We start from the raw sequence: 14,298 nt of genomic DNA, 5'->3' as shown, positions 1-14,298 counted from the left end.
AAATCTCATCCGATTTTGCTAGTTTTTGATTCATTTGAGAGATAATTGAATACCCAATAGAAAGTTGGCAAACAATTTTGGGTTTCTAAAATAATATCGTAAATTGTTGGTTTTATTAGCCCCGTACGAAGTACTGGGGGCTTATAAGATTAATATGCCGTTTGTAACACGTCGAATTGGAAGCAGACAGTAAGGGCAAAGCATTTGGTTATGTTCATAGATGACGAATCCGCAATTAAAAAAACCGTCCGTCCGTCCGTCCGTCCGTCCTTCCGTCCGTGACCCCTCTAGCTAGAGTAAATCGCAACCTTTTTTCAAAATTCTTTTTTTCCCCGATTGGTATCGACAAAAGTAAGGTCAAGTTCGAAAATGGGCATGGTAGGGTCGGCCCTTCCAGAGCTAGGGCCCTATAGGTGTTTTTCAGTCTTTCGACGATATCTACCGAAATATGCACGCAATAGCTGCTTGTGATATATCAAATGAAAGGTATTGACGAGTAGAACAAAGTTGCTGAACATTGTTTTTGGGTAAGATGCAACGTGGGCTTGTTGGGAGGGCTCAAAGGTCGTTACTCGGCCCTAAGTGTTTTTTGCACATAAATCGAGTAAATCTCATCCGATTTTGCTAGTTTTAGTTTTTTATGGAAGGTAATTGAATACCGAAAAGAACGTGACGAAAAAAGTTTCAAATTAGGGCCCTTGGACTAAGGCCGCTAATCGGCCCTAAGTGTTTTTTGCACATAAATCGAGTAAATCTCATCCGATTTTGCTAGATTTAGTTTTTTATGGAGTCTAATTGAATACCGAATAGAACGATGGCGAAAAAAGTTTCAAATTTGGGCCCTTGGACTAAGGCCGCTACTCGGCCCTAAGTGTTTTTTGCACATAAATCGAGTAAATATCAACCGATTTTGCTAGTTTTTGTTTCATTTGAGAGATAATTGAATGACGAATAGAATGATGGCAAAAAAAGTTTCAAATTTGGGCCCTTGGACTAAGGCCGCTACTCGGCCCTAAGTGTTTTTTGCACATAAATCGAGTAAATCTCATCCGATTTTGCTAGATTTAGTTTTTTATGGAGTCTAATTGAATACCGAAAAGAACGTGGCGAAAAAAGTTTCAAATTTGGGCTCTTGGACTAAGGCCGCTACTCGGCCCTAAGTGTTTTTTGCACATAAATCGAGTAAATCTCATCCGATTTTGCTAGATTTAGTTTTTTATGGAGTCTAATTGAATACCGAAAAGAACGTGGCGAAAAAAGTTTCAAATTTGGGCCCTTGGACTAAGGCCGCTACTCGGCCCTAAGTGTTTTTTGCACATAAATCGAGTAAATCTCATCCGATTTTGCTAGTTTTTGTTTCATTTGAGAGATAATTGAATGACGAATAGAATGATGGCAAAAAAAGTTTCAAATTTGGGCCCTTGTACTAAGGCCGCTACTCGGCCCTAAGTGCTTTTTGCACATAAATCGAGTAAATCTCAACCGATTTTGCTTGTTTTTGTTTCATTTGAGAGGTAATTGAATACCCAATGGAAAGTTGGCAAAAAATTTTGGGTTTCTAAAATAATGTCGTAAATTGTTGGTTTTATTTGAAAGGTACTTCGTACGGGCTTTCGTAATTGCGCTATGCGCAATTTTAAAAATGAACAGTTTCAGTAAATTTGACAATGCGCAACTTGACTTGCATTTTGGTAACATACGCATTAGAGGGTTGTGGACGTATTAGGGTTCCGAGCTTATTAGGGCTACGGACGTATAATGGTTGCGGACAAAATTGGATTACGGGTTGTACGGGGCTAAGTCGCAGCAAACGCTCCGACTGTTCTGATGCCTTGTTTGAGAGGTACTTCGTACGGGCTTTCGTAATTGCGCTATGCGCAATTTTAAAAATGAACACTTTCAGTAAATTTGACCATGCCCAACTTGACTTGCATTTTGGTAACAGACGCATTAGAGGGTGTTAGACGTATTAGGGTTCCGGGCGTATTAGGGTTCCGGGCGTATTACGGCTACGGGCGTATTATGGTTACGGACGAAATAGGATTACGGGTCGTACGGGGCTAAGTCGCAGCAAACGCTCCGACTGTTCTGATGCCTTGTTTTTATTGCGGATTCGTCATCTATGAACACAACCAAATGCTTTGCCCTTACTGTCTGCTTCCAATTCGACGTGTTACAAACGGCATATTAATCTTATAAGCCCCCAGTACTTCGTACGGGGCTAAAAATGTCCGTCCGTCCGTCCGTCCGTGACCCCTATAGCTTTAGCAAATCACAACCTTTTTTCGAAATTCTTTTTTTCCCCGATTGGTATCGACAAAAGTAAGGTCAAGTTCGAAAATGGGCATGGTAGGGTCGGCCCTTCCAGAGCTAGGGCCCTATAGGTGTTTTTCAGTCTTTCGACGATATCTACCGAAATACGCACGCTGCTTGTGATATATCAAATGAAAGGTATTGACGAGTAGAACAAAGTTGCTGAACATTGTTTTTGTGTAGGATGCAACGCGAGCTTGTTGGTAGGGCTCAAAGGTCGTTACTCGGCCCTAAGTGTTTTTTCCACATAAATCGAGTAAATCTCATCCGATTTTGCCAGATTTAGTTTTTTATGGAAGGTAATTGAATACCGAAAAGAACGTGTCGAAAAAAGTTTCAAATTTGGGCCCTTGGACTAAGGCCGCTACTCGGCCCTAAGTGTTTTTTGCACATAAATCGAATAAATCTCATCCGATTTTGCTAGATTTAGTTTCTTATGGAAGGTAATTGAATACCGAAAATAACGTGGCGAAAAAAGTTTCAAATTTGGGCCCTTGGACTAAGGCCGGTACTCGGCCCTAAGTGTTTTTTGCTCATAAATCCAGTAAATCTCATCCGATTTTGCTAGATTTTGTTTTATTTGAGAGATAATTGAATGCCGAATAGAATGATGGCGAAAAAAGTTTCAAATTTGGGCCCTTGGACTAAGGCCGCTTCTCGGCCCTAAGTGTTTTTTGCACATAAATCGAGTAAATCTCATCCGATTTTGCTAGATTTTGTTTCATTTGAGAGATAATTGAATGCCGAATAGAATGATGGCAAAAAACGTTTCAAATTTGGGCCTTTGGACTAAGGCCGCTACTCGGCCCTAAGTGTTTTTTGCACATAAATCGAGTAAATCTCATCCGATTTTGCTAGATCTGATTTTTTATGGAATCTAATTGAATACCGAAAAGAACGTGGCGAAAAAAGTTTCAAATTTGGGCCCTTGGACTAAGGCCGCTATTCGGCCCTAAGTGTTTTTTGCACATAAATCGAGTAAATCTCATCCGATTTTGCTAGTTTTGGTTTCATTTGAATACCCAATAGAAAATAATATCGTAAATTGTTGGTTTTATGTGAGAGGTACTTCGTACGGGCTATGCGCTATGCGCAATTTTAAAAATGAACACTTTCAGTAAATTTGACCATGCCCAACTTGACTTGCATTTTGGTAACAGACGCATTAGAGGGTTGTAGACGTATTAGGGTTCCGGGCGTATTACGGCTACGGACGTATTATGGTTACGAACGAAATAGGATTACGGGTCGTACGGGGCTAAGTCGCAGCAAACGCTCCGACTGTTCTGATGCCTTGTTTTATTGCGGATTCGTCATCTATGAACACAACCAAATGCTTTGCCCTTACTGTCTGCTTCCAATTCGACGTGTTACAAACGGCATATTAATCTTATAAGCCCCCAGTACTTCGTACGGGGCTAAAAACTAAATCTAGCAAAATCGGATGAGATTTACTCGATTTATGTGCAAAAAACCCTTAGGGCCGAGTAGCGGCCTTAGTCCAAGGACCCAAATTTGAAACTTTTTTTGCCATCATTCTATTCGGCATTCAATTATCTCTCAAATGAAACAAAAACTAGCAAAATCGGATGAGATTTATTCGATTTATGTGCAAAAACGACTTAGGGCCGAGTAGCGGCCTTAGTCCAAGGGCCCGAATTTGAAACTTTTTTCCCCACGTTCTTTTCGGTATTCAATTACCTTTCATAAAAAACTAAATCTAGCAAAATCGGATGAGATTTACTCGATTTATGTGCAAAAAACACTTAGGGCCGAGTAACGACCTTTGAGCCATCCCAACAAGCCCACATTGCATCTTACCCAAAAACAATGTTCAGCAACTTTGTTCTACTTGTCAATACCTTTCATTTGATATATCACAAGCAGGTATTGCGTGCGTATTTCGGTAGATATCGGCAAAAGACTGAAAAACACCTATAGGGCCCTAGCTCTGGAAGGGCCGGCCCTACCATGCCCATTTTCGAACTTGACCTTACTTTTGTCAATACCAATCGGGGAAAAAAAGAATTTTGAAAAAAAGGTTGTGATTTACTCTAGCTAGAGGGGTCACGGACGGACGGACGGACATTTTTTTTATTGCGGATTTGTCATCTATGAACATAACCAAATGCTTTGCCCTGACTGTCTGCTTCCAATTCGACGTGTTACAAACGGCATATTAATCTTATAAGCCCCCAGTACTTCGTACGGGGCTAAAAATTTCGTTGTGGAACAATAAGGCCCAAAAGATTTGTCCATTAATTGTTGTCGTTTCAAATGACTCAAATGAGTTTTTCTTTCTGTAAAGTAATTTGCATGTAAAGAAAATTAAATATATTTTTTTTTGAATGAGATAGATTGAATTACAAATATTAAATTCAATTCAATTTGCATGTGGCCCACTGAGTTTTTCATAATAAATTGTAACTGCAGGTTGTATTTTAATTTCAATTAATTAAAATGTGAAAGAAGTATATTCCATTTCATCTAGTGTAATACAAAAATAATGTTTCGTATAATAACGTAATTCCTGGAGGGCTTTGAATCACATTTTTTCCTGTTTCGTTTTTTTTTCATTGCGATTTCTTTTATTTCTTTTCGATATTATACGAACCCAAACCTAATCAATATTAGGGTAGGTACCTATCGGTATTCGGTTGATTTGAAGAACAAAGTTGTCAAAGAAGAGATAAAAATATTATTAATGGCCATTAAATCTTGTAATGCATTGGTAAACGTCGTTACGCTAGTCTTTAGTGTGTTGTCACTGCTTCTCTGTGTGTAATGAGTTCAGTCACACACAGCCAATACAAATAATCATCCGAAGTTGTGACTTTATGAAATTCAACTTATGTTTAAAAACTTCCTTGTAAAGTGACAGGTGGTTTAGTTTTAGTTCAGGCTTATCCGAATCTGATTATGTATCGATCATGACGTGAACCCTGAAATTCGTCAATTCAAATCCACTAAATCGAATTAGGTAGTCAACCTGGTCGAGTTAGCTAAACCTAAACCTAAAGAATAAAGCATGTAATATGTGACACAGATTTTGTGACAAGAAGCACAGATTCGTTCAATATTAATGTAAAGAACGACAAAGACTATTGCTTTGACTTTACTTCAATTAAATATTTACAACTGACATAACATACTATAATATTGCCTATAAGTGAGTCCTTAAAACAAACATTTTTTTCCAAATTAACTCATAAGCACTCATTGTTGATATAATTCCTACTTCAGAGAATAAAAGTACTCATCAAAACCTTGTCCACAAAGAAAGCCTGTCCAATTTCTATTTATCTCATAGAATCACAATTTTGATTTCCTGATTCATCATACAACCTTTATAATAATAATTCACAGTAACAGCAAAAACAGTCCTTCGCAAAATCCCCCCAAAAATAAATTCCTCTGAATATGTCTTCAATAACAATTCAATAGTTAATTTATTGGATTGTTATGCCCCTACTCTCTTATAAACTGAAATATAACACGAGTATTCTCATTCATACATTGAATAAGATATGTGCTTAATTTTTGCCTCTACTTCAGGAAAATGTTATACATCGACTGATTGTGAAAATGTTTTTTTTTTCAAGTGACGAGGCTTGGTAATTGAATGTTATTGACGAAACCAAATCAGACTGTATTGAATGATGTTATTATCTCGGAACATCAAAAGAAGACGAAAAATATGATTACCGTCGATGCGCTTGGCTTGAAAGATTGTTGAAGGAATTGGTAGTCACGGTCAAAGCGTGTACACTAAAACATAATTAGATTCATTGATAGAAATATAATTAGTTGAAATGATTCTCAATAACACTGTCTATTTTATGTTAAAAATAAAAAACATTAATTACTTTAAAAAAAGCATTTACCGGATTTTCCAGATTTGCACATTTTTTGTATTGATGTTCGCCATCTCGAATTACAGCGCCACCTGCATATTTTTTCAATCACTATATATCACTATTCATATTTTTCTCGTATGCAGAAAGGTTCAAGGAACACAAGATTTTTTTCCCACTCAATTCGGATCAAAATTCAATTTTATAGAGCCGAAATAAGTTTTAGCTGACGGCGCGGCGGCTCCCTGACCCAAACCAGGTCGATCCCAGCTTGGCAACATTGCGATTCGAGGTCGTGGCCGACCCACCTACGATAATCAACCATAAAATCGCTTTTTACATTCAATATGAGCGAAAGGACAACTCACACCAGACTAAATCAGATTTTCAGCAAAGTCATACGTCCTTTTTTTATTATGTATAAGTCCTACATAAGGATTTTGCAAATGCATACCGTTACTGCACTCCAGAAGATAGAACACAACTGATTTCGATTTTCAGAAACCAAACCCTTAGAGAGAATGCAGTTAATGTAATAACCGAAAGTAATAACTAAACCTAAAAAATGTTGAAATTTTGAAAATTTCTTATTTTGTGACCCTTGTCGGTTTTCTTCAGGGTTCTGATATTCCAAGTGCATCTGTACCAAGGCAGTTTGAAAAAGAGTGGAGGGAATGAAGTTTAACGAGGACGTAGCAGTAGATAAGATAGGATTAGATAGATCAATCTTAAGGTTGAATGAATCGTGAGCTGGAAGCCGAAAGAATTGGGGTTAAGGGACCAACGTTGAGGTGAAACAACACGATCAGGAAGCCAAAGGATAGAACGATCCCAGAATTCTTATTAGCTACTAGGTTAAGCTTTTAAAGGACGAATAACCTTTTGCTCAGATAGGTTCAAAAGAATGGGCAAAGCTTTATGGAAAGAATGTTCAAAAAGAGTAACACTACCCCGTCGGGCACTGTGCACTTTGATAGGCACGGTGGTCCCGGAACGTGCAGAAATGTGCGGGTCAGAGCTCGAGCATTACCGGGGGCGAGCAAAGTAAAACTTTCATACTCACCAACCCACAGTAGCAAGCGTGGTGTTTCAATGCTAAAAACCTTCAAACGAAGCCATAACGAATTATACATTGCCACATATAACGCCAGAACATTGTCGTCAAGACAAAAAATGCAAGAAATGGAAGAAGAGCTAGAAAAGATAAAATGGGATGTTGTGGGAGTGAGCGAAGTGAGAAAACCTGGAGAGGAATGCCTGAAATTACAATCACGGCATACATTCTTCTACCGAGGAAGTGACAGTCAGATGCTGATGCACGGTGTCGGATTGTTCATAAACAAGTGGTGGTCTTATCGCATAATTCACACGAAAAGCATATCCGATCGAGTGATATACGTAAGCCTGAAGATAAATAACAGATACAGTGTCAAATTAATTCAGGTTTACGCACCCACGTCCACCCATGATGACGAAGAAGTAGAAAGATTCTATGAAGATGTCGAGAAAGCTCTGGACGAAAACCCTTCACATTACCAATATCTAATCGGTGATTTCAATGCGAAGCTGGGAAAACGAGAAGAAGACTCCGAAGTTTCTGTTGGTAGTTTTAGCAACGACCAAAGAAATGAGCGTGGAAATACTTTACTCAACTTCTTACAGCAGCACAATTTGTACGCAATGAATTCATTTTTTGCAGGAAAGCCTCAACGGAAATGGACTTGGGCTAGTGCAGATGGTGTAACGAAAAATGAGATCGATTACATCATAACTGGCTGTAAGTCAACCGTTAAGAACGTTACGGTCCTAAACAATTTTTCAACAGGTAGTGATCACCGAATGGTTCGTGCAAGAGTCACGTTAAATACCAGATTTCAAAGATCACAACTAGTTCAGAAAAGTGAAAGGATTGACGTACACACAAAATGAAGAATTTGCTACGAAAATGACTGTCGAATTAGATAACGTCAACAATCAATGTGAAACATTGGACGAATTGAATACCAAAATCGTCGATACAATAATGAGTTTCATGAAATCCAAATGCAAATCCGTCCAAGGGAAAGAATCAAAACTCAGCAGAGAAACATTAGACCTGATCACAAGCAGAGCAGAGTTGATAAAAAACGGAGGGCGAGATTCGGTGGAATACCGGAACTTGTCTAAAAGTATCAACAAAGCAAGGAGATCAGATGAAAGAAAATATAATGTCCAATTGGCTCAAAACATAATTGAAGCAATATGAAAGTCCTACGGAGAAAAATGACAAACGCCAAAAAAGAAATCTTCAAATTACGAGACAAAACAGGAACGATCGAAACGGATCGAAATGCGATATTAAACATTGCAACAGAATTTTATGAGAATTTGTTTTCTTCAGCAAGACAGAGTCCAACGGAAGAAACCGAAGATAGACCAATAATAAGAAACGTGGGATCGGAGGATATGCCCGACATAACTGTTGATGAAGTCAAAGCTGCAGTAGCCGAGATGAAAAACAAAAGTCTCCCGGAGAAGATGGTGTTCCAGTGGAAGCCATTAAACTAGGTGGAGACTCATTATTAAAGGCAATCACGGCTTTGTTTAATCAATGTCTCCAATGGGAAGAAGTACCAGAAGCCTAGGAAAATGCGGTAATTACATTGCTGCATAAAAAAGGAGACATAACAAAGCTGGAAAATTACCGACCCATAAGCCTATTGTCAACACTCTACAAGTTGTTTATGAAAATCATTACAGGGGTGAGAAGGCTGTGCAAGTGAAAAGACAAACGAATTTTTGCTCCATAAGATATTTTTCAATTAATTTAATTTTTTGAACTAATTTATGCTTTAAACAGATAGAAAGAAGACGATAGCTGCATTTGTCACGAAATATTATTGCTGGTCATTGAATTTTCGTTGAATTATGAGTCAATCGTCTGACGGTTTGTCGCACCTTTCTGACTTTGTATGTTTATGCTTGGTAAACAATAACGATGATGAAAATATTGAAGATTGGATTTCTTGTGTTGGATGCAAAAATTGGTATCACAGAAAATGTTATTTGATCAGTGATGAAGAATACAACACGATAATTGGTGGCTGTGAGGGTTGGCACTGCCCAAGTTCGAAGTGTCAGAAGGTATTTTCTTCTTTTAAAAACAAAAACGGTAGTGTTAGTAAGCGCCCAGTTCGTGAGAGACTAGTCAGGGAATGTAAAGTTAAGTCTGTAGGGTCTTCTTCGGGGTTATTACCTTTGAGTGGTGACCACGAATTTGGGAGGGTAACGTGTAGTGCGTGTGGCTTCCTAGCCAAGAATGCCCATGGTTTGAGCATTCATATGCGTAAGCATAAGCGTTTAGGTACTATTGATGTCGCGTGTAACAATGCTGATATTGGTAGTGGCGAGGCATCGGTTGAGGAAGACATACCCGAAATCTTAAGTGCTTTTGGATTACTTCTTAACCAATGTCGGGTTTCTGTTCCTTTGACTCGTGTCATACAGAAATCTGTTAGGATTGCTGTTTGTCAAGAGCTTTCTGGTACAATTGAGGATTTAGTGCAGAAGAATGATGTGTGTTCTTGGATGAGGCTGTTAGCTTTTCCATACATTGTTCTGTGTAATAAGTCGAAGGGTAAGGGCGGTATAAATGTGATTAGGTCTAATCTAGATGTTTTTAGGAAGTGTAGCGATATTAATGGGGCTCTGTCTGACGTTTTGAATAGAGAAGGCATTCCGTTCAAGTTGGATAAGTCTGTTAGCAAGGATGATGTAGCTATTAAGGTTGCGACCAGGAAAGTTAGTGAGGGTGACATCAAAGGTGCTGTTAGGGTTTTGTGCTCAAAGGAGTCGGTGGCGCCTCAGACTACGGAAACTGCTTCCAAGTTAAAGGCAAAGCATCCTGATGATAATGGGGAGGTTTTTGATGAAGTAGAGCTGGTAGGTATTACCTTACCAGCCACTGGGATTGAGGACATAGTCAGGGCTATTAGGAGTTTCCCATTGAGCTCGTCAGGAGGAATAGGTGGTTTGCGACCTAGGCATTTAAAAGATCTAATATCTTTTACATGTGGTGAGTCCGCGAATCGTTTGTTGAGGGCAATAGCTTCCTTGGTGGATATAGTTAAGTATGGAAAGGTTCAACATGATGTGTGTAGGATCTTTTTTGGAGCCTCTTTGACTGCACTTATGAAAGGTGAAGACGATGTAAGGCCGATAGCAGTAGGTATTGTTTGGAGACGTTTAACAGGTAAGATTGCCTGTTATAATGTTAGAGATAACTTAGTTCAAAAGCTCAAACCCTTTCAGTTAGGTTTTGGGGTACGTCAATTTTGTACAGCTGATCATGGTGAGCCGATTGCTTTAGTTAAGTTTGATTTTGGTAATGCCTTTAATAATATGTTTAGAAAGTTTATGTTAGGTGAGGTGAAGGATATTTGCCCAGAGTTGCTTCCTTTGCTTCAGCAGTCGTATAGGCTCATTTCGAATCTTTATTTTCTTGATGAACCATTGTTCTCGAAAAGAGGATTCCAGCAGGGTGACCCTTTAGGCCCTCCAGGTTTTTGTATTGGTATTATGAGAATGACTCATTCTCTTAGCTCTAGGTTAAATGGGTGGTATCTTGATGATGGTTGTGTTGGTGATGTACTATCAGTAGTACTAAGTGATATTAGGAAGGTTCTGGCTTTTTGTGAATTGTCTGGTTTGCCTTTGAACACGAATAAGTGTGAGGTTTTCTTCATTAATGCTTCTGGGGACGATGAGACCCGCATGTATGCTGAAATTTCTGCATTATTGCCAGGTATTAAGAAAGTTGATGAGTCTACGCTTGAAATATTAGGCTCACCAATCTTTGAGTCAGGGTTAGAGAGGATGTTTTCGTCTAAAATTGAAGCGATCAAATTAATGTGCGATCGTTTGAAATTGATGGACGTCCATCCGGCTCTTTGTGTTTTTAGGAAGTCGCTAGGCAGTTGTAGGTTCAATTATTTGTTGCGCTCTTCTAAGGCGTTTCTGTTAGTCGATCGCTTGAAGGAAGTTGACGAGATCTTCCGTTCAACGCTTGAAGCCATCACGAATGTTAAGATGGGCGATTTTCAATGGAGTCAGGCATCTCTCCCTTTGTCCTTTGGAGGTTTAGGGATCCGGAAGGTTGAGGACCTGGCATCCCCAGCCTATTTGTCGTCGGTGTATTCTTCATCAGAATTGTCAAACCAATTATTGGAGAAATTTGATTTTAAAATAATTGATGACGCTATTCTAGGGTTAATTGAGGTAATTCCTCGAGATTTTGTTCCACAGAGTGATGAAAATAAAAAGGTACAAAAGAATTGGGATATTATGAGGATCATGGATAAGTTTGGTTGTATGTTGGAATCTAGTGAGCCCGTTACTCGTGCAAGATTACTTGCGTCATCTACTAAAGAATCTTCAAAGTGGCTGCAGGTGGTCCCATCGAGTCAATTGGGCTTACTATTAGATAACAATACAGCTAGAATTTCCGTTGGTCTTCGTTTAGGCTCTCAATTGTGCGAAGAACATAAATGCCTCTGCAGTAAGATGGTTAAGAAGGATGGATTACATGGCTTATCTTGTAAAAAAAGCGGAGGATGGATACCAGGACATGATGAAATAAATAAAATCTTTTCTCATGCATTTTCTTCAGCAGGTTTTCCAAATATAATACAGCCTCCTGGGATCTCTAGAGATGACGGTAAAAGACCGGATGGTGTGACTCTAATTCCATGGAGTCATGGTAGACCGATACTTTGGGATGTTACCGTTAGAGATACTCTAGCCCCTTCTTATGTAAATGAATCTTCAAAGAAGGCTGGTGCAATAGCAGATAATGCGGAAAGACATAAGCATAATCATTACCAACTTTTAAAAGAAAATTACTTTTTCACTCCTATTGCATTTGAATCACTAGGTAGCATGGGTCCAGAAACTAGAATATTTATAAAGAAATTAGGATCATTGATGCGACGGGCTTCCGGTGAATCGCGTTCTATGGATTACCTATTACAGAAGGTTTCTATTGCCATTCAACGAAGGAACGCTAGCTGCATTTTGGGAACATTAGGAACGAATAGAATTGATGATTTTTATTTATTGTAAACTTGTTTTTTGAAAAGATCGTTTTTTTGCTGGTTGCGCCTAGCAGCCTTTTTTTTCGCTATATTGAATAAATCATAAAAAATCATTACGAAGAGGAACACTAACAAGTTCGACTTCTACCAACCTGTTGAACAAGCTGCTTTAAGATCTGGTTTCAGCACAAACGACCATTTCCAGGTGATGAGAACGCTTATTGAGAAGTGTCGTGAATACAACATCGACATAGTCTTGCTATTCATAGACTTCGAAAAAGCTTTCGATTCAGTGGAAACATGATCGATATTGGACGCATTAGACGAATGTAGAGTAGACTCAAGGTACTCCAACACAATGCGATATGTGTACAAAAATGCTACTTCATGTATAAAACTTCATAAGAGCATGGAGAAATTCAAAATTGGCCGAGGTGTAAGGCAGGGTGACACCATTTCACCGAAATTATTCACGGCGATTTTGCAGAGTATTTTTAAGAAGTTAAACTGGAGTAAAATGGGAATAAAGATAAATGGAGAGTACCTGAGCAATCTCCGTTTCGCTGATGACATTGTACCGATAGCAGCGAATCTAGGTCAGGCTCAGCTTATGCTACAACAGTTAAGTGAAGAGGCAAGCAAAGTTGGCCTCAAGATGAACTTATCGAAAACAAAAGTCATGACCAACATCGGGGACGATAGAGAAATCAAAATTGGTGACACTGTCATTGAACGAGTCGACAGCTATGTATATCTAGGACATAAACTGAAGTTAGGTCTGGACAACCAAACAGCAGAAATAAGACGTAGGATTGGTCTTGCATGGGCAGCGTTCGGAAAACTCAGACTAATTTTCAAAAGCAAAATGAATAATAGTCTGAAACGCAAAGTCTTTGACACTTGTGGCCTTCCAGTGCTCACTTATGGAGCGGAAACGTTAACTTTAACAAAAGCATCCGAAGATAAATTGAGAGTGACACAAAGAGCCATGGAACGGAGTATGCTTGGAATAACACTCAGAGACAGAATGACAGAATGAAATGGAGCTGGGCGGGACATATTGCAAGAAGGACAGACGAACGTTGGACCAAAAAGATCATGAACTGGCGACCATATAAAAGACGAGCTATAGGTAGACCACCAGAGAGATGGACAAACGGAATTAAGAATATTGCAGGTACAAACTGGCAGCAAATGGCAATGGATCGTACGAAATGGAAAGAAGTTGGAGAGGCCTACATCCAGCAGTGGATAGAAACAGGCTGAAAAAGAAGAAGAAGAAGAAGTGCATCTATGTAAGATTGCGTAAATGTGAGGGAGTCATGGTCAACTTTGACGATGATACAGAATCCTCAGACAATCAAGTCAACTTTTAAAAGTGTGATGTTCATGACTGCACATACCATTTGTATTAGAGAACACCAAGTGTTCGCTATGAGAACACGTGTAAGATTTCTGACCCATATTCCTTCAAGACAACTTAGTGCCGAAAAGTAAAACTTTCGTTGGCTTCTATGCAATTCAGTGAGCGAATTCATCCACAGAGAACGATTTAACCTCACATTTGAGTTTGACAAAAATTTTATCGAAAAATTTACACATGATTCGTTTGACGTTTTCTTCTTCTTCTTCTTCTTGTTTTTCAGCCTGTTTCTATCCACTGCTGGATGTAGGCCTCTCCAACTTCTTTCCATTTCGTACGATCCATTGCCATTTGCTGCCAGTTTGTACCTGCAATATTCTTAATTCCGTTTGTCCATCTCTCTGGTGGTCTACCTATAGCTCGTCTTTTATATGGTCGCCAGTTCATGATCTTTTTGGTCCAACGTTCGTCTGTCCTTCTTGCAATATGTCCCGCCCAGCTCCATTTCAGAGATGCTATTCTTTCCATGACATCAACGACCCTGGTTTGTTGTCGAATCCATTGATTCGTCATTCTATCTCTGAGTGTTATTCCAAGCATACTCCGTTCCATGGCTCTTTGTGTCACTCTCAATTTATCTTCGGATGCTTTCGTTAAAGTTAACGTTTCCGCTACATAAGTGAGCACTGGAAGGACA

The sequence above is a fragment of the Bradysia coprophila genome, unplaced genomic scaffold (genome assembly GCF_014529535.1).
Source record: "Bradysia coprophila strain Holo2 unplaced genomic scaffold, BU_Bcop_v1 contig_197, whole genome shotgun sequence".
Taxonomy (NCBI): domain Eukaryota; kingdom Metazoa; phylum Arthropoda; class Insecta; order Diptera; family Sciaridae; genus Bradysia; species Bradysia coprophila.
Note: the sequence above shows the minus strand (reverse complement) of the source record.